Source organism: Dromiciops gliroides, chromosome 1 (assembly GCF_019393635.1).
Source record: "Dromiciops gliroides isolate mDroGli1 chromosome 1, mDroGli1.pri, whole genome shotgun sequence".
NCBI lineage: Eukaryota > Metazoa > Chordata > Mammalia > Microbiotheria > Microbiotheriidae > Dromiciops > Dromiciops gliroides.
This window is the reverse complement of record NC_057861.1, coordinates 593,983,682-594,008,681: the sequence shown is the minus strand read 5'-3', so window position 1 is coordinate 594,008,681 and position 25,000 is coordinate 593,983,682. Positions and strand designations below refer to the sequence as shown.

General features: G+C 38.3%; 1 protein-coding gene across 28 annotated transcripts in view; it reads left to right on the top strand.

Annotated features, from left to right (window-relative positions):
• RBFOX1 (RNA binding fox-1 homolog 1) overlaps window positions 1-25,000 on the top strand; it is a 2,803,489-nt gene that overhangs the window by 2,388,676 nt on the left and 389,813 nt on the right. The window lies entirely within an intron of this gene.

The following is a 25,000-nucleotide window of genomic DNA, read 5'->3' as shown; positions in this document are numbered from 1 at the left end:
GAACAAGATAATAATTCAGCATTCTGGATCCTTTCCTTCCCCACCTCCCTACTCCTTTACTCCCCATTTTTGGTATTTGTTCCTCTAAGTTGTCAAATTTCAGTTTGTTGGTTTGGGCACAGCATGCCAAAGGAAAGAGTGACATAAGGTGAGAGGTCATTTTCACTATGCAAGAAAGTGGTAGAAATGATTACATAAAGATGAGGTGTAAAGGTTATAGTAATCTTGTGTGATCTATTGCAGTATTCTTATGCAAACACGCCTTGGCATAGGTTCTTTTGGATTTAAGGAAATAGTGGTTGTCAGGACAAATGTTTTGAAGTGATTAAATCAGTTGCCACTTTTTATTTTGAGAACAAGATGAGGAGTTATACTTAAAATGTGCTTTAGAGTTCCTTTTTTGTCCTTGGTGGTATACCATGTTTTTAACTCTTTGGGTGAAGAGACCTATAGTGTGCTATCAAGGATAGAGGGTTATAGTAATGATGGTAGTTTTGCCTCTTGTCTCACTAACAGATCTGAAGCTTGTGGTATAGAATAAGTAGCCATTAATTTCAAGCATCATATCCAAGAGTCAGGATTTTTCATTAGCTCTATCCATCCACCTTCCTAAAGAATAAATATTTTGGGAGGTATTTTCAGACTCTGGTTACTTGTGGTTATCAGTTTTGTCATGCATTTTGTGGCATTCTACTAATATTGAACTTATTTTAGAAATTCAAATAGTTGCTTAATTTTTAAAAGCATTAAAAGATACACTAATCCAATCTTATTAGAATGACTCCATTTCTTTATCACTTGGTAAGTTGTTCAAACAGGTGAACTGTAAAAAAATTATTTTAAAAAGCATACCTTGTTGGACACAAAAAGAATGAACATTTTAAAACAATTTTCTCTTTAAAATATGATCAAATGAAATATATAACTAAAATGTGAGTTGGATTTTACATTTCCTTTGCCCAAAACTACTATTGCAAAAAAACCTAAACCAAACCAAAACACCACCACCACCACCACCACCACCACCACCAACAACAAAACCAGGTTCAATGGACATTACTCAGTAGATTCTTCATTGATATAGTTTCCCTGCTAGCAAAGTTGGGTACTATTTCTTGGGCAGTTATTATCTGTCCCTCTGTGGCCATCCTTCCCCCTTTTCCTCTAATATATATCACTCCTTTCCATTTCAGCAGCCAAATCATCTCTCCTTCTCTATTTTCCAGGACTTATTTCGAAAAACAAATCCATCCAATAGAGGAATAAGCAGACTCAATTTGTGTCTATACAAAGTGATGGGGAGAAGTCAGGCAATTAATTCAAGTTAAAACAAACCAACCAGGGGGTGTAAACCCTTCTGCCTGAAATATATAAATCATTTAGGCAAAGTGAGAAATGGCTAATTGATTTCTTCTCTTGTAACTTATTTTCCCCCTTATTCTTAGAGTATTAACAATTCCTTCCCCTCCCTCACATCTTTCCCACATTTCCTAGATTCAACAAGCAGTATTTTAGAACTACAAAATATTTTATAATCCTATTCACAACTAAGCATTGTTTCTGATAAGATTATTATTCAAAAGTACAAAAAGTAAGCATTATTACTGTTTATTTTATTCAGAGAAGGGGAGAAAAAAAAGAGATGGGATGGATTCTTGGGAATTATTCTGTTCTCTAGAGCAAGCCAATGTTTAGGTCACTCTTCCCATTTGACATTCAGTATTTGATGGATTGGTCTTGGCTCCATAGTGTCATCTATCAGGTGTGTTCTGAGGATGGTTATTTTACCAGGTAAACCACAAAAGACACTCATAGTGCTGTAAGAAAATTCATCCATGTGATATGAAGAAGTCATTTGAACTATGAATCTTATCAATATAGCCAGAGGGATATTATTATTATTATTAAATAATTTCTGCAAACAGCTTGTATAGGTAATTTTAATATAGATCACAAATTTTCAGTCTTGATATGAACTAAGGTATAAACTGAATCTTTTTCTTTTTTTTTCCTCATAAGAGGAAATAAACTAGTTGTCTATGGGTACCACCTTTCTTAACTAAGTACCAAAAATTCTCTCTTTTTTTTTTTTTTGTAAGGGATATGCTACAGAGGGTTGGCTAGGTGGCAGGACAGACTTTTTGTTGTCTTCACTCTAACTATATGATGGGTTTTCCCTCAGAGTTGGATTTTCATACTGTATTTTAACTTGAGAAAATAATTCTAATATGTTGATTGACTTTGCCCTGTTAGTAAGCCCCCCTTGCCTACTCCCAGTTTTGTTTTAAAACCTTCTCCATTTATCAACTGCTATACCTTTTTATCAGATGAAATAAGAAAAGCCAGATACTTAAATTCCACATGTTTTGATGTCATTGCTGTTGTTTTTTAAGACGAAGAATACCTTTAAAATGGGCCATGCCACTGTCAATATCTTAAGATTGGTAATTTTTTTTCCATTTAATGATGATACATGTGGTTTGTTTTAAATAGTGAAGTGGTTTGTACAAAGGGTAATTTCTCTTAAATGAAGTCATTGCTCATAGTGGACATCCTCAGATCGAAAGCAATTGGATTGAAACCTCCATATCAACCTTCTCTGTCTTTAATTAGAAAGTAGTTCACAGCATAGATAGTGATCTGAGCTACTGGCTTTCATACTCAAGATAAAGCAGGGGAAAATAGCCCCATGCACAACACAAGCCAGAGTTATAAATTTAGGAAACATCAGATAGGCCATAACCATTATGGCCGTGGAGAAAAGTTCAATTCTCATTCAAGTTACTTACCCCGTGCTACTCAATCTGATGATTTATCTTTTTTTTTTTTTTTGATCACGTTCTTTCTTCATGCCTTAATTCAATGTTGATTTATTAGATTGGGCTGTGGATTGGGGTGGTCAATAGTGTCAATAACGCAGAAAAGAATTAGGACAGATTATCTTCATGTCTAAATTGTTTAAAGAATTAAAACGGCTCAGATGAGTCCATTTCTAGGCACTGATTGCTGATTGATAAAGAACCCGTATCACTGTCCTAAAAAGGAGTCCCCTTTTTCTTAAAGTCTTGACCACTTGAGAAACCTCTTATTTTTACATTTCCTGATTTAGGAAAGGAGTTATTTTATGTTGTTGTATAAACACTGGTCTTGCTTTTGGAAGTGTTTCTGATCCAGGAATGGGGCCTGTGGTTTACTTCAGCAGATAGAAAATCATTTCGTTCCCATTATATGTGTTGCTAACTACCCCTGCTATAAAATTATTTCATCTGAATTTGGGTTCATGAAAATTCTAAGCATCTGTTAGCTTACCAACCTGAGCTCTGCAAAATTTAGTTCTCTCGTCTATTTCATGGTAATTTTCATGTGAGAACATACAAGCCTGCTTATGCTTGCATGAGCAAAGGAAGTTCACATTACTGATGCTCACTTGCCATCTGTTTTTCTTACAGCTGGGCCTTGAATAATTGTCCAGTAGCTGATGGACTGAGGGTAGACAATCTTTTTAGGGTTTTCTGATTCATTTAACCAGCCTTCCTGCCCCAAGAGGAAACATAATGCTTGTTTATTCGTATTGGTTGGGTAAAAAACAGTGTAGTTTGTCAGGCAAATAATAGTGTTCTGGAAGAGAAAGAAATTGCACCATTGTAAACAAGGTTGATGCATTTGTGCCTAAGGGGGCAATGTGGCACTCTCAGGAAATGTCATCATTTGAATGAAACAAATCTGACAAAGTGTGGGCGTAATTGTCCCATCTGGAGAGACCTTTTAATGTACATGAAGAGATGTCCTAGTGTGCCATTTAATTCAATTAAGAAAAATAAAGTAAGTTTGATTCATCAATAAAGTTTCTTTCTAGCACATACCTTAGATGTAAGGAAAGCAGCACATCTGTTGGAGAGGACTGTTCTGCTCAGATTGCGTGGAGGTGCTTGTCATTTTCTGAGGATGTGTTTCATCTAGCCAACTTGAGTTGGGGCCATGGTGAAAAAGGTCAGTTCCTTTCCACAAAGGTATGAGAAGTACATTGACTGGGCCCCGTGACTCCTTACTAATTACTCAAAAGCTTGAGAAATGAACAGTTACGAAGACTTCTAGCTGCCTAAAACTGTGAAACAAAGAACATTTGGAGAGGAGATTCATAGGAGTTTTGGGGAGGAGAACACAGGACTTTAATGACACTTGACTCTTTCTTTGAACAGTACTCCTGCTTTCAGAGTTTCTTAGATAATTAAAAGTGGCAAAATGCATGATGCATGAAGAAAAGCACAGAGAGTTGGAGAGAGAGAGACAGACAGACAGACAGACAGAGAAACGGGGAAATGGAGACATGAAGGGAGGGGGAGAGAGACGGAGACAGAAACAGGGAGAGACAGACAAACAGATACACAGAGAAAGGAGACAGAGGCAGACAGACAAGACAGAGTGAAGGAGGGGGACACAGAAAGAAGCAGATGGGGGGAGAGAGTCAGAAGAAGACAGAGAGATAGAATAGATATTCATGTGGCATTTTCGAGAGCACTGAATCACTAAGTGCTGAGTATTTAGTCTTTTACCTGGTGGCAGGTGACACCTTTGTCTTAAGGCTAAGATCGGAAGGACTTATTTTACATAGTGGAGTACAAGAGATATTGAGGGAAGAGAAAACCTAACTGGGTTAAACCGAATTTCCCATGGCCAAAGCCAAGAAAGTGAGCTCCATTTGATAAGCCTTATACCAAATTCGCTACCCAAAAATGAGATGAGAAGTGGCACCCTAGCCTGGTTCAGGCAGGCCCCTGGACCCTCAGGCTTGGGTGCCCAAAGAGGCTTTCTTGAGAAGCAGTCCAACCTGCCAGCTCCACTGTGGCTCAAAGGTGCACAGGTGATTGATTTATCAGGTGGCAGCTGATGCGTCGAGTCCATGGGCTCTCGTGAGCAACTCGTGCCATTTCTTTGCCTGAATCCGTCATTTCCCTCTGACTAGCCGAGTGCAGAGGCATTGACTTCTTTTCCCTGGCACTTCCCCTCCTCCCCCGTCAGTGCAGCAGCCCAGTGAATTTAATTAGGGAAAATAGCATATTTAATGTCTATAGTGTGCCGAGTACTTGTAGCTGGGGCCTTTGGTCTTTTGCACTGTAGCAGGCTCCAGCTGAGGAGAGAGCTCACTCTGTTTTGATCCTGCTCTTTTTGTTGTGTTAAACACATGCAGAATCAAAATTAGGAGCTGTAGTAGGAGCTAAAAGCACACGGAGGGTTAGTTTGGGCTCCCCGTGAGGTAATGATTTTTTGCAGATATGGAACCAGAGTGCACACTAGTTAGGATTGAAGCACCAAAACTGTTCCAGTGATGATGAATGGGAACACAAATGGCTTCATCTTAATAAGGCTGCTTTGTGCATGTGTGGGGGGTTTTGTTTATTTTTGTGTTGGTGGAGAGGAGAGGGTTTGATTTTTGACCATTGTTCAGCTTCTGACTACATTTTTCTTATCCAAAACCACAGCCATCCAGCCCTTTGTCTTGCCATATCTCTTTCTCTCTGGGAGTAAGCCTACTTCCTATCTCTGCATGAGCACCATTATGGGGGTTGTCATTATTTAGCTTTTTCCAAGAAGGAGTTCTTTCCTGGCCTTCATTTCTCCGGGCTCTTGTTTAGCCTATATGATAATGGAGAACTTGGGCCTTTTCAAGATGAATTTTCAAGATTGAAATCGGGCAGTAAGAATAGATGTTTTGAAACAGGGCAACTGAATTGTGAAGTTCATGCTGTGTGAGTTGGACTCCATCAATGACAAATGGCCTGGGAAATTTGGCTGAAAAATTACTTTAGGTGAACCCTGTGAGGAGATAGATGTTCCCAGAACTTGGTTCACAGAACTTCTCCGGAATCAAATGGGCCATTCCCCATGACCCCCCAGGTGGACAGGTGTATTTATGATACACTGCTGGCAAAATAAAGTCAGAACTTTTCCATTCTGGTCCCTCCTAGCTTACCTGGGTCTTTCTTCTCTCCCTCTCGACTGTTTGTCCTGTCTTTAGGATGGAGTATGGCTACGTAGCTCAATTAATGGTCTATGACAGGAGGAGGGAAAAAATTCTCTCTCTTTTCAGAAGCAAAGTTATTTACTTTCAAAAGCTGACAGAATAGCACTGCAGGGGCTTCATTTATTTCTGTTCAGAATGTCATTATTCTGTAATGCAGAGGGACTTTGGCGTGTGTTGCAGACTTATTCGTATAATCTTTATTATACTGGGTGGCTACTTCATGTACATTGGCATACAGGAATGTTTCTGAGGTTCCTACCTGACCCTCCTTTCTTTTTTGCTGAACTGAGTTCTTGTGTTTCTTCACTAGTACCCAGGTATGGAGGGTTTGCCACTCAGAGAACATTCTTGCTTAAACCTGGAGTGGGTAGAGTCAGCCTCCGGGCTTCCTACCTATGAGAGTGATTGTTTGCTGGTTGCTTTAACATTTGTCCAGTTTCTCCTGGTGTAAAGCAGGTGGTGTGGGACTGCCATTTCAACATTACTCTTTATCTTCCCTGCATCCTCACATTTCTTGAAAGCAAAGGCATCTACTGAAAATGAACTCTTGGAAACCTATTCTTTTTTCCCCATTTAAACTCTATGACAGGTTCTCTCATAAAAAATCATCATTTTAAAAATGGGTAATGTTTTTTGTTTTAGTTTTGTCATGAGCTATAAAATCAGGAGGAAGAAATCCATTATTTTCTTTCCTTCATTGTTCACCTACAGAATCTCCTCTTATAGACCATCTTGCAGGATGTGCTTCAAGGACCTTCTCCTGCCCTCACTATATTCCCCATATTCAGAATTACTTCCTTGTTTCTTTCAGCTTTTTGTGCTTCTTTTAAAAGATACTAGTACAGTGTAGGTCTTGAGAGAATCAAAAGAAAAGAGTCAGTAGCAGAAGTGCTTAGTCCTCCTTGGGCATGAATGTTCCCTCCTCCCTCCTAGGTATCCATTTGGTCCCATAGAAACCTGTATCCCAGATCTTCTCAATTTAAAGTAGACTCTTCTCTGTTAGGATAAAGTAGTTCAGTGTAATCAATAATCACATAGTTGTTTCATAGTTGTTGTTATTGTTTTTTAATGCTAAGTCCATGAACAAATGATAACTGAAAAGTAGTCCTATCATCTCTTCCTAGATAATGCTTATTTGACTTTTTTTTAAATTAAAAAAAATAATGCATTGCAGTCTACTTTGAAATTGTAGGAGTTGGGGGAGCAAGGGAAAAGGGAAAGTACAAGACTATTGGGAAGCGTCAAACAGAGAATGATGGAGTACATTTCCTAGCAGCCAATTCCAATCCCAAAATCCCTGTTGTGCAGAAGGGCTTTCCAATGAACACAGGAAATGCAGCCATTGCCCGGCACGGTATTAATGATTTATACACGCCGCATCACTGCTTTTGTTCACCAGCAGGTCCTGGTCGTGTTAATAAAGGAATTTCAGGGAGCAGGGTCCCGGCATGCCAAGCTGTTTTTGCTCAATACAGCAAATGTTGCTTCATAAATCACAAGAATTTAGTGCTTTACAACCTTTCTGAGCTTCAGAGTATTTTTTTTTAAATCTGATTCACCTAGGAATATTTTCATTGCTTTTCTATAAAGAATGAATGAAGTCCTGGATGAGATCTCTCTCAGCTGTTTTAGGGTTGATTGGTTAGCTTCACCGTAACATTATGCATTCATTTGTTTCCCATTTGGTATTTATGCTTTATGGTGTTGTCTGTGGAAATGGGCTGACACCATTTTATTAGCATAAAGAGATGCAGATCGTATTAAATTCTGTCTTCCTTACTATATATTATCAAATGAAACAGGAAACTCGAGTTTACAGTAAGCAAAATAAGCAGCTTCCTTTATCTAAAGTCTCAGTATGATGACACTGCTATATACAAGTGTACACAGTAAAAGAAAACAATGCTTAAAGGGTTGTTTAAAAAAATTTTTTTGATGTTATTTTGTTATGTTTTACTTATTTAAAGACAGATGATCGACTTTGTCTTAGGAACAGGTGAGACTTTAAATTTTCTAAATTCAGCTTTTTTAATTTAGAAAAACTTTATCCCTTCCAGACCACTGTAATCCAGCATAATTTTGCTTTTGTTTTTAATATCATACATACATATATACATACATATGTATCTATATCTACATATAGATGATATACTTACATAGGTAGATATACAGACACTGTAACCTAGAATAACTACCTTTGTTTTAATCCTATACATATAGATGTAGACATCAATATTTACATATAATCTATATACAGATAGGTATATAGACAGACATATCTATGACACTAACCTAGTACAACTTTGCCTTTGTTTTTAATCTGATACATTCATACATACGTGCATATATGTATATGTCTATAATCTCTAGATATAGGTCTATATACATGCATGTATCTGTATGTATGTTTGTATTTGCCCTAGGGTATACACCCCTTTTCTTTCCCAAATGATTTGTTTGGAATATCTCTGAGTTCCTTTTTTAGTGAACTTCACACAGACACATAGATGGGATATTTGGATTTCCACTGTTCCTATGGCATGTTTGGTTTGAATTTTATTTAATTTTGCTCCCATTCTATTAGAAATGGGAATTAAATTATAACAGGGAACATAGCAAGAATCTACAATAAAATTTATGTATTTATGTAATGTGAATTGCATCCCAGGTCTTCTTCCATTATGATGATATTTTGTTTGAAAAGCTGTAGTGATTTTTTTCAAGCTATGTTGTAAGCATGAAGAGAAAACATGCATCAAATTTTATAGGAAAGAAACATGCCTATTCAGTAATTTCCATATTCTTTTTTGTGATGAAACTTACATTCATCACAGAGTAGAAAGGCTTCTGTTAACAGGACATATAACACTATATTTAATATTAGGATAGTCTTTGAAACTGTATAGGGTGATAAACAGCAGTAATGAAATTAAAACAAATATTCCTCTGAAATGACTTATTTTCCTGGTCTCTTTTATTAAAGGATAAAGATAGCATGTACATAAGTAAATACAAATTTAATGTTTTTTTATGAAAAGATCAGTGATATACCATAATAGATGAATGAGGCAGGTGTCCAACAAATGAGGTTTATGTTTATATTGTACCCTTTTTATTTATTTGTCCTCTATTATTTGAGTTCGTGAGTGTCTCATTGTCTTTAATTATGTCTATGAGGCACAAGGCAGCAGTCAACATCTGCTCTATTGTTTCCTTGGTTTACATATAGCTTTGATGAGTTATTAAACAATCTATTTTCAAACAGAAAATAGGGAAACCAGCAGAACACATATTACCTTATTTTGGGAAGGCATTATTATGCCATTACCACTTAGGATTTGCACATCTCTGGTGCTTGACCCAAATAAACATTCCTTTATTTGGAAAATTATTGATTGGCATTATGTAAAGAGTCATATTTCCCACCCCAAAAAAATCAAATATCTCGCTCATAAGAACAGTGTGTTAGAAAAATGTAGGAAAATGGTGTCACTACCACGAACATACTTTACAGTTTAAATGTGACTTGGAACATGAAGTAATGAATTCTGCAAAGCTATCTTAAGCCTAAACTAAAAGGAGAGATTTGATTTGTTTTGTATGTGGGAGATTTGAGAGGGAATAGGGGAAAAAGAGGAGTGTTTGGCCCAGACCTCTAATCTCATGCTTCTTACCATAAACTAAATTTCAGAGTCAGTGGTATGTTATATAAAATTACTGTGCCTACTTGTGCCAAACCTTTTAGAAAAGGTGTGTGTGTGTGTGTGTGTGTAGATTTATCCCTCACCATCTGAAAAATATGTCTTCATCTGTTGTTTTGCTAAACTGATATTTTACTATATCTTATAAGAAACATATAAAGTTGGGGGGTCTGTTGCCTGATGGGTGTCATTCATAATGGGGTGATTGTTTTAAACCTAATCCTTTATTTTCCTAAGTGAAAAGGGTATAAAAGTGGTTCTTTTATTTTTCTGTAAGAACCCTTGCAGAGCTTAACAACTAGGCTTTTGGTATAGGGGGGTGAACCAGGGTGTCCTGAAAGACACCACACTACAAGTTATCGATCTTCATAGACACAGGAGTCTGCTGACCACAGGGTACCAGGAGGTTCAACACAAAGGTCCCCCAAGTAATAATATCACAGCAAGAATAGACAGTTCCCACTGTTTCTTACACTGCAAGAGAATACAACAGAACGCCCTGTTCTAGAGGAATAATTAATAATAATATTTATTCCTAACTCTTTATACTTTATCAAGAGACAGAGGGTACAGTGGATCCAATTCTGGACCTAAAATGAAGAAGATCTGAGTTTAAATCTTACCTCTGACACTGTGTAGGTAACCATGGGCACATCACTTCAAATCTTCAAAGGTCAGCTTATTCATCCATAAAATAAAAGGGGGTAGGGGAAGGGCAAAGAATGTGAACTAAATGGTCTTTAAGGTTATTTCTACATCTAATTTTATAAATTCATGATAATATCGGCAGCTCACAACAACCAAGTGAGGTAGATACTACAGGTATTCTGAGATGAGGAAACTGAGGCGCTGAAAGAAATGGAATGTTTTTCCATTCATCTTATGACGGATTAGTGTCAGAGATGGAATTCAAACCCAAGACTTTTCAGCTCCAAGTCCAGCACCTTATCCTTGGCATGATATCCACTATGTTCTACTTGAAAGTTACTCAAGGGAGGCTCTAAATTTCTACATGGGGCTTATTTGTTTTCTATCACTGCCGTATTACATAGAGGACTCTAGCCCCAATTATGTGGAATGACTATGGGTGTTTTAGATGGATCTGATACTGCATGTTAAGGAGAGGAAAAAAAAGAAAGAAGCTAATAGAAGTCCATTGATAACTTAAATTCGGTGTAGGTCAAAAGCAGTTTCATCTCCATTATCTATGAGCTTGGCTGCTTATCCTTGTGAACTTGCCTTCTTGCTTTTATTGCAGGGAAGAGAGACCTAAATTCACTTTCCTTTCCCCAACCCCATTAAATCAGAGTGTAATACATGGGTATTTATGCCAAATCCTGGCGTTAGATCACCTAAAAAAATACTCTAAGTAATTATAAAAATAACAATGAAGTCTGGTTAGTAAGGTAAGCAGATGAACACAACACTTGCCAGAATGATAAGAGGTACTTGAAAATGTTATGTCCCAATGGGACTAATACAGCATACGAGGATGAACTATCTTAAAAGTTGGGCATTATTGGCAAGTTGCAGGCTGTTAAAGAAGCCCCTTCTACTCCCTGGGTTTTCAATCCTAATTTAAAATCTTTGGGTTTCTTTTAGGTCTTTTGTTCTATTTTGGTTCTAAAAGGATCATTTGTCTCTTAGAACAGGTCTCTACAGAAGTGAAGTTGAGTTGCAACCCTGGAATAAATGGGTAAACTGAAATCCATCAAGTTCCATATTGAACTCTATTTAGTATTGTTGCAGGAAGTATGAACAAACAGTAAATATTTCATGTAATGTTTGCTTGTTTAGTTCAAGTCTCTAGGAGCAGCATGTGGGAAAAGATTAGTTCCTAAAGATCTAGTGATAAACAGGATAGATTTGCAAGCATTTAGGAGAAAGGGAGGGTTGGAGAGATCTGTCTGCCCATAATTGTGAATTTTAGGTCGTTATTTCTGCACCTTGTTGAATATTATTTTGTAATTGTGTATTCAGCATTGGCATGGAACAAAAACCGTGCACTTTGTGTACAGGGCTAATTAAGAACACTTACCTCCTACTCAGCCCTCCCTATAAATCAATCAGAAGTGCTTCAGACACAATGGAGGCTTACAATGTGTCACTTTAAATGGTCGTGCCAACTCCTTAGAAGATTTGGAGTGTACTGGGCCAGTCTTGCTATTTCCCAGTTTTATGAATGCATAACAAATGTGAGGGATGGGTCATAGGAACAGTTTACTGAGAAGTGGAAGCTGATGTATTTTTGCTTTGTCCTACCTTTTGAATGTTGTGTCATAACTGGCCTTCTCATTAATTAGAAGTCAGTCTGTATGTTGTGCAAATAAGATCTGCCTTCAATATAAGGGGAAAACCTCCAAAGAACTTGAAGTGCCTGAAGCTGAATTGGGTTGCTTGAAGAAGTGTTAGTGTGTTCATCCTGGGAATTTTTTTAAGTGAAGGTTACATGTTCACTTGTCAGAGACGTAGACAGGATTCTTGGTCTAATACAGGTTGGACAAGGATCACCTCTGAGGTCCTTTCCAATTCTGAGATTCTGTAATGCTGTGTTTCTGTTGTCTGAAGACCGAATCAAGTCCAGGAAGTATATTATGTCCTGTTTATCCTGATTGCTTTAATGAGAGAGAGAGAGAGAGAGAGAGAGAGTGTGTGTGTGTGTGTGTGTGTGTGTGTGTGTGTGTGTATGTAAGCTCAAAACTCAGCTCCAAACTCCTATTAGTTTAGTAAATAGCTTTCCTAGTCCCATTCTACAATGGCAATGAAACTGATCAGGGCATGGAAGACAACCTATAAAATAAGCATCATCTTTTAAATAAGAACCAAGGAGAATGCAAAAAAAAGCTTCAGAATATAATTTTTGCACAAAAGTCACTAGTCTCATTTGGTTGATTAATTATCCTAAAATGTGATGCCTATGTAGAAAGGGTGCTGTGCCACTTTTCTTGCAGTAAAATACAAATGGGAGAATGGCAGAAAGAGCAAAATTCATGCAGGTTTTATCTCTGCAAATAGCCCCTAAATGAGAGCACTTCAAGGTTCAAGGGTGTGTGTGTGTGTGTGTGTGTGTGTGTGTGTATACATACAACCTGGGTCAAGGAAAAGAAAACTGTATTTTTTCCATTTCTAAATGTAAACTTATGCCTAGGGATTAATTCTCTTGTTTATTTTACATTTTAGCTAAGGTATCACTGGTTTCTATGCAGACATTTTCATAAGTGGCTTAGAATCCTGTGCAGTTTTGGTGTGCTCTGTGGTCCCAATTCATGTTTTAATATCTTGAGGGAAATTCCTTTGAGGAATGAGTTTACAAGGTTTCCAACTGGAGATGACTGGGGATTGCCAGTGTTAGCTCCCTGTCATGACGTTTAGTTGAATCAGAAGGCACGTTTTAAACAAATGTATGAGCAAGCAGAGGCATACCCTCAAATCTTTTTCCTCCCATCAGAAGATCATAGATTAAAAGGAAGAGATTGTAAAAGTTATTTGGTCCAACCCTTTCATTTAGAAATGGGCAATTGAGGCTCAGAGAGATTAAATAATTTGTTCAGAGTCATAGGTGGCATGTAGCAGAACCTGCGTTAGTCATTCTGACTTCATATATAGTGATCTTTCCACTGTACTATATTGCTTCTTCAACCAAAAAGAACTTCCATTTAGTTGGAAAGGGGAGCAGATTATTTATCATTCTTACATTCACCTCCCTTGCCATGACAGGTATGAGAGATCCATCTTCAGTAATAACTAAAGTACAAATTGTAGAATCATAAAATGTCAAAGTTAAAAATGTACCTTAAGATGATTTTGCCCCAACTTCTCATCTTACCAAAGGGTAAGGTGAGAAGCAGAGTGTGAATTAATTTCACCAAAGTCACATAGTAAATCACTGAGAGAGCAGGGATTAGAACCCATCTCTCCCTGTTCAAAGTCAAGAGCTCTTGCTATCACATCATGATGCTGTTACAGCCAAAGATGGAGATAGATTGCATATCAATCCAGTAACCAGTTGTGGGGGTAAGAGGGAAAAACTTTTGATTTTCTGGATCTCATTTAAAATATTCTTCTTATTATTTCATGAAACCCAGGGCCACTCCCCTTGTTCACTTGTTCAGTCCTGTCTGACTCTTTGTGACCCCATGGACACACTAGTTCATTCTATCTCCACTATCTCCTGAAGTTCAATCAGAACCCTCGTAGCCCTTGCTTTGGAAGTTCTTAGCCAGTGTTTAGGAATCTGCTTTGCTGTGGACTCTATTACACTCAGAGAAATTAAATGTAGGCTGGAACGTAAGCGAACCAAGGAAATCCAGAAGATATTAACAGGCTTGATTCTCTGAGAGTTGGGAAATTATTCCTTTCTGTCCATGGTAACTGGCTTTGGCAAACCCAACAGGAATCCAGCTGTGCTGTGCTAGCTTGATTTAATTGGTAGTGGCACATTAGCACTGAACATGGCCAGAAATAATAGAACAACCATAATGGTGGTTGCAGTCCAATGCATGGAGGAGTTATCACCTACTATGCACTAGTTACAAGATTCAGCTGATTTGAGGCTATGACAGTTCAGGAAGCTTAGGCAATGTGTCATTGTCCATATCTTCAAAGCCTCCCACCCTACCCAGAAAATGGGAGGTGGGGGAGAGGAGGGAGATGTGGTTAAAATTCCCACCCTGTAGAGAAATGTCCTAAGTTCCAGGAAGGGAGAATGAGTAGGAGCTGTCAGAAGTCTGAGGGAGTTCTTCCCTTTTTCCATGATTTGGGGGAGAGGGAAAGATGGAGGGCATTGGGAGGGGATGACAGTACTTGTGAGACCTTCCTACCCAGTATGCCCATGTCCCTGCCTTTTATATACATTCTTAGCTCTTCCAGGATCTACCTCACTTGAAGATTTTCCTGAAGATCATAGATTTAGAATTGGAAAGGACCTTAAATATCATCTGGTCAAATGCTTACCATTTTACAGATTTAGAAACTGGAGCCCAGAGATACCAAGTGACTTATTGATGGTCGCCCAGGATTTGAATTCAGGTTCTTTACCTGTCCAAATCCAGCTCTTTCTCATACTGTAGTCATCATTTACCACATTGGAAAATGGGACAGAGAATTCTTACATCACACTTTAATCATAGTAAATTTTCTTAATCTCTGCCTTATTTCTCACTCACTTGCTCAGCATCTTAGATTCTGCTTCTGGGTTAGTGAGCTGTGTTTAAACAAGACACAGGCCTCCAAAAGGATGATGAAGTTAGATTTTTTAGGGCCAAAGGGGTAACCAGAGCATTCCCTGTGTTACCAGTGGGTCATGTTCTAGAAGTTCATTTTTAAAGGGGTTATTAGAAGATAGACCTCATTTTCCTTTAAAAATAGTGCAATAAGTATTGGTGAGGTTCTCAGACGAACCCATGAAAGGTTATCTAAAACATAATGTGACTGAACTATAGTGTTAATAATTTCATTTAAACTACCATGTTGACATTGTTTCTTTGAGGAAATAATAGTAGGATGGTGTAGTGGATAGAGAGCTAGGCCGGACTCTTCCACTTTATGCCCCTGCAAGTCATTTTAAACCTCTGACCACTATTAGGTAAATCCCTGAGACTCAGCAACTAAACCAGGGGCAGAACTGGTAAAGGGAGCTCCTGGACTATAGATGAAATCACAGGTCTATTATTTATTTATTTGGAAAAATATATTCTGAGTTCTGACTCAGGGAACAACTCAATTTTATGGAAAGAACATTGGGTTCAGTCAGAAGCTCTGAAAACTTTCTCCATTGTACCTCTCCAGACCTCACTTTCGCCATTTATAAAATAAAGGGATTGTATCATCTCAGGAGCTCTTGACCTGTTGGGGTGTCAGACTCATTTGGTAGATTGGGAAAACTATAGACTCCTTCTTAGAATAGTAGATGAATTAAATAAAATGTGGAGAATGAAAATGAAGTCTGTTGATATCAAAATGCAGTTATTAAAATATTTTTTAAAAAGTTAATGGACCCCAAGTTAAGAACCTGGAACTAGCTGATCTTAAGGTCCCTTTCAGCTCATGTGATTTTATAAATACTAATATCAGCTATTCCAAGAACTCATCTTTGTAGCTACTAGAGTTGATGCTTAGGACTGGCAGTGGGGGAACGAGGGTGGAGTGGGATATTGCTGCCTCTCTACATCTGCATTAAAGAGGTATGATACCTCCTCACATCTCTGTATCTGCATGAGATAAAGGTATCTCCAAGCTTGAACAATAGAGTTTGGTGTTTTGGAAAGCATCCTTTTTTCTTTTTTGAAAAACTAAATTATAAATATTTTCCACCTGTGGAAAACATTCTTGATGCGGATTGGGTCAGAGGATTGGATTCATAACCTTCTTTTGGGACTTGTTAGCTGTGTGACCTTATTTAAATTCTCTGGGCCTCAGTTTCTTTATTTAGAACATGAAGTGGCAGGAGTAGATTATCTCTGAAGTCCCTTCTGATTATAGATCCACGGCCCTGTCACCTTCCAAAAAAATATTAGAGTAGAGGAAATTCCAGTCATTCATTCCTCAGGAATTCTAAATTTGTGAACAAAGGGCAACACTTTGTAACAGCAAAAGTTGCTGGATAAAGAACCACTGCCCCCCCCACCCATACACATGCATACCCATTCATGCTCATAATTCAGAAACTGCCTATGTTATTCTTTTTCAAGGTATGAGGAAACAGCTTGAGCCCCTGGACACTCTACTCCTGACCTCATATGCTAGGGATGCATCCATCCTCCTCTTCAGTGAGATATCCTGCCTTAAGTCTAAGCAAAGATTATTCTGGGTACCACAAATCCTTAAAAAATGACACTGTATATTCCTAACATATAAACTACCATGGCTCCCTGCTAAGTTAGTTTAATTTCTTCTTAAAGAATAAAACAAGGCCCTGGAGAAACGAGAATAAAACAATAGCTCTCCCTTGCTGGTTGAGAGACAGGGGGCTATTGGTTTACTCTATTTTTTCACTGCTATAAAAAAAGGATAATTGGTATGATGGTGGTGATGATGATAGAGCAGTTTTTTGTTTTTGTTTTTGTTTGTTTTTTTTTTTTGCGGGGCAATGGGGGTTAAATGACTTGCCCAGGGTCACACAGCTAGTAAGTGTCAATTGTCTGAGGCTGGATTTGAACTCAGGTACTCCTGAATCCAGGGCCAGTGCTTTATCCACTGCGCCACCTAGCTGCCCCTGATAGAGCAGTTTTACAAATATTATCTCATTTAATATTCACAACAGTCCTGGAAAGTAAATGCTATTATTTTATCCCCGAGGAAACTGAGGCATACAGAGCTTAAGTGATTTGCCTAGGGTCACAAAGCTAGCAAGTGTCTGAGCACATATTTGAACTCAGGTCTTCCGAACTCCAAGTCCAGTATTCTATTCACTGCTCTACCTGGCTGCCTAAGTGTATTTATGTATTAAAATTCCTTTATCTACTTATGTAAGTAAAGTTCTCCTTCTCAACTAGATTGTAAACTTTGAGAAAAGAAGCCCTATTTTAGTATTCTTATCCTCCTACAATGTCCAGGATTGTGAGAGACCCACAGGTGCTTTATAAATATTTATTGACTTAATGAATGCTGATTGGTATATCTTTTGGTATTGAAGCTAGATAGAGATAGAGGCTTTAGCTAAGAAAGTTTTTTAAAAATTCATATTCCTTTACAGAATATCAGAATGTTAAAGCTAGAAGGTATCTTGGAGGGAAACTAGTTCAAATTTCTCATTTTACAAACAAAGAAACAGAGGCACCACTATCTTTTAAAGGCACCACCATGCTCCCAACCACCAAAATTTACAATTTCAGTATCACGTCACACTTCTCACTCTCACTCCCCCCACTCCCATGGATCTATTCGGTTGCTGCCTCTTGTTGTTTTTAATCTCTACAACATCTCTCTCATCTGTCCCTCCTCTCCACTCACATGGACACAACTCTGGTGTGCAGAGCTTTATCACTTCTCACTTGGACTATTTCAGTAGCTTCCTAATTGGTCTCCCTGCCTCAAGCAAGTCTTATTTACTCCAGTCTATACTCCACACAGCCACCAAAATGATTTTTGTAAAGCGTAGGTATAACTATTCCCCTACCCAATAAAAACCAGGGACTTCTCATTAAATCCAGCATCTTCTACAAACTCCTCTTTTTGGCATTTAAAGGTCTTTACAACCTGGGCCTTTCATATCTTTTCAGTTTTCTCACAGCTTATTGTGCTCCATGCTCTCATCACCCCTCGCTCCAATCTTAGTTGTCTATTTGCTATTCCATATACATTCTCTGAGGCATTAGGTGGCCCAATGGATAGAGCTGCTGGGTCTGGACTCAGGAAGACTCATCTTCGTGAGTTTGAATCCATCCTCTGACACTAGCTCTGTGACCATGGGCAAGTCACTTAACCCTGTTTGCCTCAGTTTCCTCATCTGTAAAATGAGGTGGAGAAGAAAATGGCAAACGACCCAAGGATTTTTGCCAAGAAAACCCCCGTTGGGATTACAAAGAGTCGGACAAGACTAAGCTTCTTAGAAATCCTGATTTCTTTGTGGATTCAATTCAAGCTTCACCTTCTTTAGGAGACATTTTCTGATTACCTCAGCGCTAGAACCTTCTTCTCTCAGGTCACTTTATATCTGCTTTGTATCTTGTATGTATACCTTTATATGTTCTTTTAATCTCCCTATTAGAATGTAAATTCTTGAGGACAGGGATTATTTGCTTTTTCTTTGTATTTACAGGGTTTAGCACAGTGTCTGACATGTAATAAATGTTTAATAAATGCTCATTGAAAGAATGAAAATAATTTATTAAAGGATTACTATGTGCCTAGCATTGTGTTGGGGAAATCAAAATAAAAGCAGAGACAACCCCTGCCACCTAGTAAAGTTGCGTTCTAATGGGAGCTTGCATATAAGAGAGTGTCTGCCAGGGAGGAATATTTTGGTTTGGAAAATTACAAGAAGGGTGAGTGGAGACACAGGGGAATAGATTAACACACCCTTTGTAAGAGCTGTGGCAGAATTGATTGATTGAATTTTAGGATTGAATTGTTAGGTCTTCTCATCCCCATTCTGATTAGAACCTAACTTGTTTTTTCTTTGCAAAAGCATTAGGGTTTTGTTTTTAGTCATTTCCCTGTATACCACCCCACTCTACCCCATTGCACTTCCACCAAACATAAAACTAAATTTTTTAAGACTGCTACAGAGATTCACCTATTCACCATTTATGTATATGTGTGTATACACACACATATATACATATATGCACATATGTATATATACAGAGAGAACATGTTTATGTATATATACACATGTGTGTGCATGTATAGGTAAATATATGTATCCATATCATACATAGGTATATGAATACACAATGAATGTATAATATTGATGTGTAGTTATACATATGTATTTTGTATCTGTAATATACACTTATTATAGCTACACAGATATATGGCTTTCATTTCAATTTTGGGGGGCAGGGCAATAAGGGTTAAGTGACTTGCCCAGGGTCACACAGCTAGTAAGTGTCAAGTGCCTGAGGCTGGATTTGAACTCAAGCCTTCCTAAATCCAGAGCTGGTGCTTTATCCACTGTGCCACCTAGCTGCCCCCTTTCATCTCAATTTATGTAAGAAAGACAGCAAAACTTTGTGCTTAAAGAACTTGTCTTGAAGTCAGGAAAACTTGAGTTCAGTTTTGACTTCTGAGCCATGTTGGCTACATGACCCTGGGTAACTCACATAACTTCTCAGTGCCCTAGGCATCTCTGGGAGGTTGCAGAAAAGGTGCTGAACTGTACTGGTCAAGAAAGTTTCTGCACTTCAATGTTCCCCCTGCCAGTGAACTCACAGGCCCACTTCCTATTCCTTACCCATGTAAATGTTTGAAGGCAAATTTTTTGTATGCATTTTTTGCAGGTAGCATATTCCAGGAAAGGAGTAAGCCTAGAGATCCCCAGACGTAGTTTTGCAAGTTCTTAGGGTATACCAATTCATTCAAGGGAAGTTTTCCAATTCTCAAAACAAACTAACAACAAAACCCCCCACAAAAAACCCTTTCAAATTGTGATCAGGTATTGCATCCGTAGAACTGGTTAGTTAGTAACCACCACAGACCTGAGGTAAAAGAAGTGTGTGATACCAATCAAGCTATAAGTGTTCCCATTCAGTGAGTTAATTCTTGCATCTTCAAACTAGAAGTCAAGAAGTAATTAGCCAACCAAGCAGAGAATGCCATTCTCTTTTCACTTTTAGTTCAATGATAATTGAAGAGTCTGTGAGTCTGCCTGGTATTCTGGAATTTCCTAAACAAATAAATGGTGTAATGGATAGAGTGCTGGACTTGGAGTCAGGAAGACCTGAATTCAAATCCTACCTTTGCTGTGTGACCCTTGACAAGTCACTTAAGCTCTCTGAGCTTCTCAGTCTCTTCATTTATAACTAGTCAGTCAGTAATCATTTATTAAGCACATACCAAGTGCTAAGTACTGTGAGAAATGCTTTTGATACAAAGAAAGGAGAGAGGCAGTCCCTGCTCCCAAGGAGCTCACAGTCTGTTGGGGGGGGGGGTGGAGAACATGAAAACAATTTTGTATAAATCAATTATGTATGGGGTAAATTGGAAGTAATCAAAGGAAGGGACTAGCATTAAGGGAAATCAGGAAAAGTTTCCTGTAGAAGGTTGGATTTTATCTTCAACCTGAAGGAAACCAGAAGCCAGAGATGAGGATGGGGAGAATTCCAGGCATGGGGAACAGTCAGTGAAAATGCCTGGAGTCTGGAGATGAGAGAAATAGCAGGGAGGCCAGTGTCACCCAACCCATGAATAAAAGTAGGAGGGGACCAGGTTATAAAGGACTTTGAATGGCAAACAGAGGATTTTATATTTGATCCTGGAGGAGATAAGGAGGCACTGATGTGGTCAGATCTATGCCTTAGGTAGATTAATTTGAAAGTTGAGTGGAAAATGGGTTAGAGTGGTCATGGGCTTGAGGCAGGGAGGCCAACCAATAGGCTATTGCAATAACCTAATTGTAAAATGATGAGGGCCTGTACCCCAGGGCGATGACAGTGTAGGAAGAGAAAGGGGGGAGGCATATGGGAGAGATGAGATGAAGGTAAAATTGACAGGACTTATCATTACATTAGATATGGAAAGTGAGAAAGGCCTAGGTTGTGTCTATGTGACTGGACAGATGGTGGTACCCTCAACAGTAAAAGGGAAGGTCAAAGGGGAGGATTTTGAGGGAAAGATAATGATTTCCATGCTGGATGTGTTGAATTTAAGATGTCTTTGGAACATGTAGTTTGAGATATTTACTAAGCAGTTGGAGATATGAGAGGATGGGGATGACTAAATAGATCTGAGAATCATCCGCAAAGAGATGGTCATTAAAACTGTGGAAACTGATGGGACCCTCAAGTGAAATAGTATAAAGGAAAAAGAGAAAAGGACCAAAGCACAGGCCTGTGGGACACGCAATGTGAGTGGGCATGATCTTCATGAAGGAATCTAAGAAGAAGCAATCTGACTAGTTGGGAAAAATCTGTAATATGGGAAGAAACATCACATGTTCATGGGATGATGAGGTGCCTAGCTTGGCTAGAATGGAAGACATGTTTTGGGGAGTGCTCAAACATATACTAAGATTAGATGATTAAGGCCTTTTGAAGCAGGATGGAAGTGTTTGGATTCCATGTCATGGGAGACAGGGCCCATTGAAGATTTTGAACCTGGGAGTAGAAAATTGATATAAGGGATTCTTAAGTTAGGAAGTCAAAGACATAATGGAATGGAAGGAATGGCAGAAGGTCAGTTCACAAGGCTTTTCTGATAATCTAGGCATGAACTGAGAGGGCCATTTCTCCATTGTCATGCCTGTTGTCTTTACTGGAACCAAATGCTCAGATTGTTGTCCTGCTCTTTTGTGATTATATAGTCAGTTCTTCATTATCCTAGGGCAGACTACTTCTCTGTACTTTTGCATTACCATAATGAATTGGAGAGCTGTATATAGTAGACTGTGTTTTTCAGCCCATGCTGGAAAAGGGATATTTTAGATCTTCACATAGCCTGGTAAACAAAGATTACCACTTTTCTGTGGGTTTCAATAAAATGAAACACTTATTATCTTGATTAAACTATCTTCTTCATAAATTATTCTTTGGTTACTCTGGAGGAAAGTTAGGAATTTTCAGTACCTCCAGTTCATCATTACACATATCAATTACAATCCTTCCATAGATGTGTGAACATTCTGTTTAAGAGAAGGTTTTGGTTAATGGAATGCTGTAAGAGATGTTTTATTTTGGGGCTTTTAAAAAAATTATCCATTTTGGATTTTCTATGGGGATACCCTTTCACAAATGCAAGTAAATGAGAAATGTAAACTAAATATACTCTAATGAGATTCTTGGAATACACATATACATATGTGTGTATTTGTGTACATATGTGTGTGTATGTATTTATATCTGTATGTGCATGTGCATAAATACATACCCACATACACAATCCTGCTAAATAATCAAGGCTATAATCAGAATGCCTTACCCTCAACCCTACCCTGTTCTTTTGTTTTTGTGTTCAGCTCTCCTCTCTTCCAAGCTGACATTTAGTCTTTGGGCGTCTGTCACCCAGAAGGAATGGGGGTGGATGGTGTCATCATTTACAATCCCAAATTCTGCATTGGTTGGGGGGAGGATATGCTGAGCCACAGAAAAGGGGTGGAGAAAAGAGGGGGCAGGGGAAAGACTTGATTAAAATACAGAGACGTGACAGAATGGAATCAAAGAGTCAGCCACTGAGAAGGGAGTTTGATCATGGATTGAGAGAGTGGAAAGATGAGAAGAGGATTATTTTAGGGAAAGGAAGCTAAAAAAAAATCAAAGAAGTTATAAGAAAATTTTTACTTGAAGGAAATCCCTAAAAAACTGTATAAGGATACATCAAATGATACAAAGGAAGTAACATGAAAGGAGAGAATAGAGAGAGAAGGCAAAGTGAAAAACAAAAGAAATGTAAATTAGCCATTTTATTGAAGGCTGGCTGCAAAACTTTGGATAAAATGGATAATATTTTGTTATTTTCAGTGAGGATAATGATACAAAACACATTCTTTGGAGATATATTTTCAGATTCTTAGTGGAAAAGGTAGAGTGTGTTTCTTCAGTGATTACCAGATCCTTCCACCACCACTCCGGTCTTCATCCGAGACATAAAATATCCCTGGAAAAGTAAAGGTTGTTCCAACTAAGTTTGTTTCCAGAAAGTTACCTTACAGTCCCAGAATTTAGTAAGCATTCAATTCAAAAATCTCCTCCCTAACCCTAGATTTTACTCATTTAAAAAAATGTAGATTTTTTTTTTTGCATAACTGTATTCAACTGTAACCTACCTGACCTTGCAGTTATATCATATACCTGGACAGTTTTAAAAATCTCTTGAAACATGTGAAAATATATCTACTAAAAAAGCTGTTAATTTCCATAATATGGATAGTAGAGTGTAGTAGAGGGAGCATGAAACTGGACCCAGGAGAGATTTAGGGAGGTCACCTGACTTCTCTAAATATCCATTTCATCTGTAAAATGGGGGTAATAGTAGTGTCTGTGGTCATTTCTTAGGTTTCTTGTGAGACTCAAGTGAGATAATGCAAACTACTTTGGAAATGTTAAAGCATTTATAGAAACTCCCCCCCTCCCGGCCCCCCCCCCCCGCCCCCTCCGGTCTTAGTGTAGTTTTAAGCTAATTCTTAATCCAGTAGTTAAAGACCACACTAAGATTTTGGGTACACCCCACATAAATATCAGTCAGATGTTGCTGTTTATATTCTCTGGAAGTGAGGGTAAAACTCTGATTTAGAAACAAGGTTTTGTGAAAAACCTTTTTTCATGCAGTTCCCTTTATGATGTCTATGTCTTGTGACTCTCAGTATTCTACACTTTTGAGAGGAGGTTAAGGGAGTGTGGCATTCTATACCAATGAGTTCATTCCTATCAGGACTTTCTGGTGTAGAAATTCCCTTCACTGATGGAGAACATCAGGTGGTCTGTGACTTTGATTCTTTTTTTTTTTTTTTTTTTTTGCAGGGCAGTGAGGGTTAAGTGACTTGCCCAGGGTCACACAGCTAGTAAGTGTCAAGTGTCTGAGGCCGGATTTGAACTCAGGTACTCCTGAATCCAGGGCTGGTGCTTTACCACTGCGCCATCTAGCTGCCCCCTGTGACTTTGATTCTTAAAGAATTGTCTGGGGCCCTGAGAGGTAAAATTACTTAACCATGGTTATGGCTTTTAAGGTATCAGGGACAGGATTTGAACCCAGGACTTCAAAGCTGGTTCTGTATTCACAATAACACATTACCTATAGAGATAATAATAGCTTACCATAGCATGAATGATATGAGTCTGGCATAACTCAGGTTTTCTACCCAGATCCATATCAGTGAATATATATCTCCTTAAAGTTCTTCAAAACATTTCCTCATATATGATCTCATTTCATCCTCACAAAAAACCTATTACTACATAAGTAATATTGCCCCATTATTATGTAATTGAAGGAAAAGATTCAAAAGGAGGGAAGTAATTTGCTCAGGATCATGTGTTTAAGTGCTGGAGACTGGATTAGAACCCAGGTTTTATGTCTTGCCAGGAACTGTTTTCAAGGGATAAAGTAACATAATTTGAATTGATTAATGCAATCTAACAGTAATAATCCCACCCCACCCCACCCCCACTCATACCCAAGAGCAAAGCTATCTATAAATGGAAGCCAGGGATAGGTAAACATGGCTATATCCCATGGTGACTTTTCTGTCCTCACTGCTAACTTCTTAGAAATGCCATGTTGGGAGTCACGGCTCTAAATCTAAAGTTAGAAACCGTATCGGGCTGTTAAGTAAGAGGGGTCAGCTTACAGCTGCTAAGGGAACTCGTTTGATACATGAGCGTCAATTATAGAAAAGCTTTCAAGATGGCCAAAACTCAGTTTTAAATGGAATTCTGTGCCAAATATTGTCCACTATAGTTACCTAGACAAGCAATTATGCTGCTAAATCAAGTAACTAAAATTAGTATAGCATAAAGACACCTTGGCTCTCTCAAAGTACAGGAATTCGTGCTTGGATTCATGAGAAGGCAAGAGTGGAATGTAATTTAAGGTACCTTGAACTCCCCCAATTTCACCATATTTCAATCATCTTTCCTGTTTATAGTTAGAGTTGGAATGTATTCAGCAGGTGTTATTGCAATAT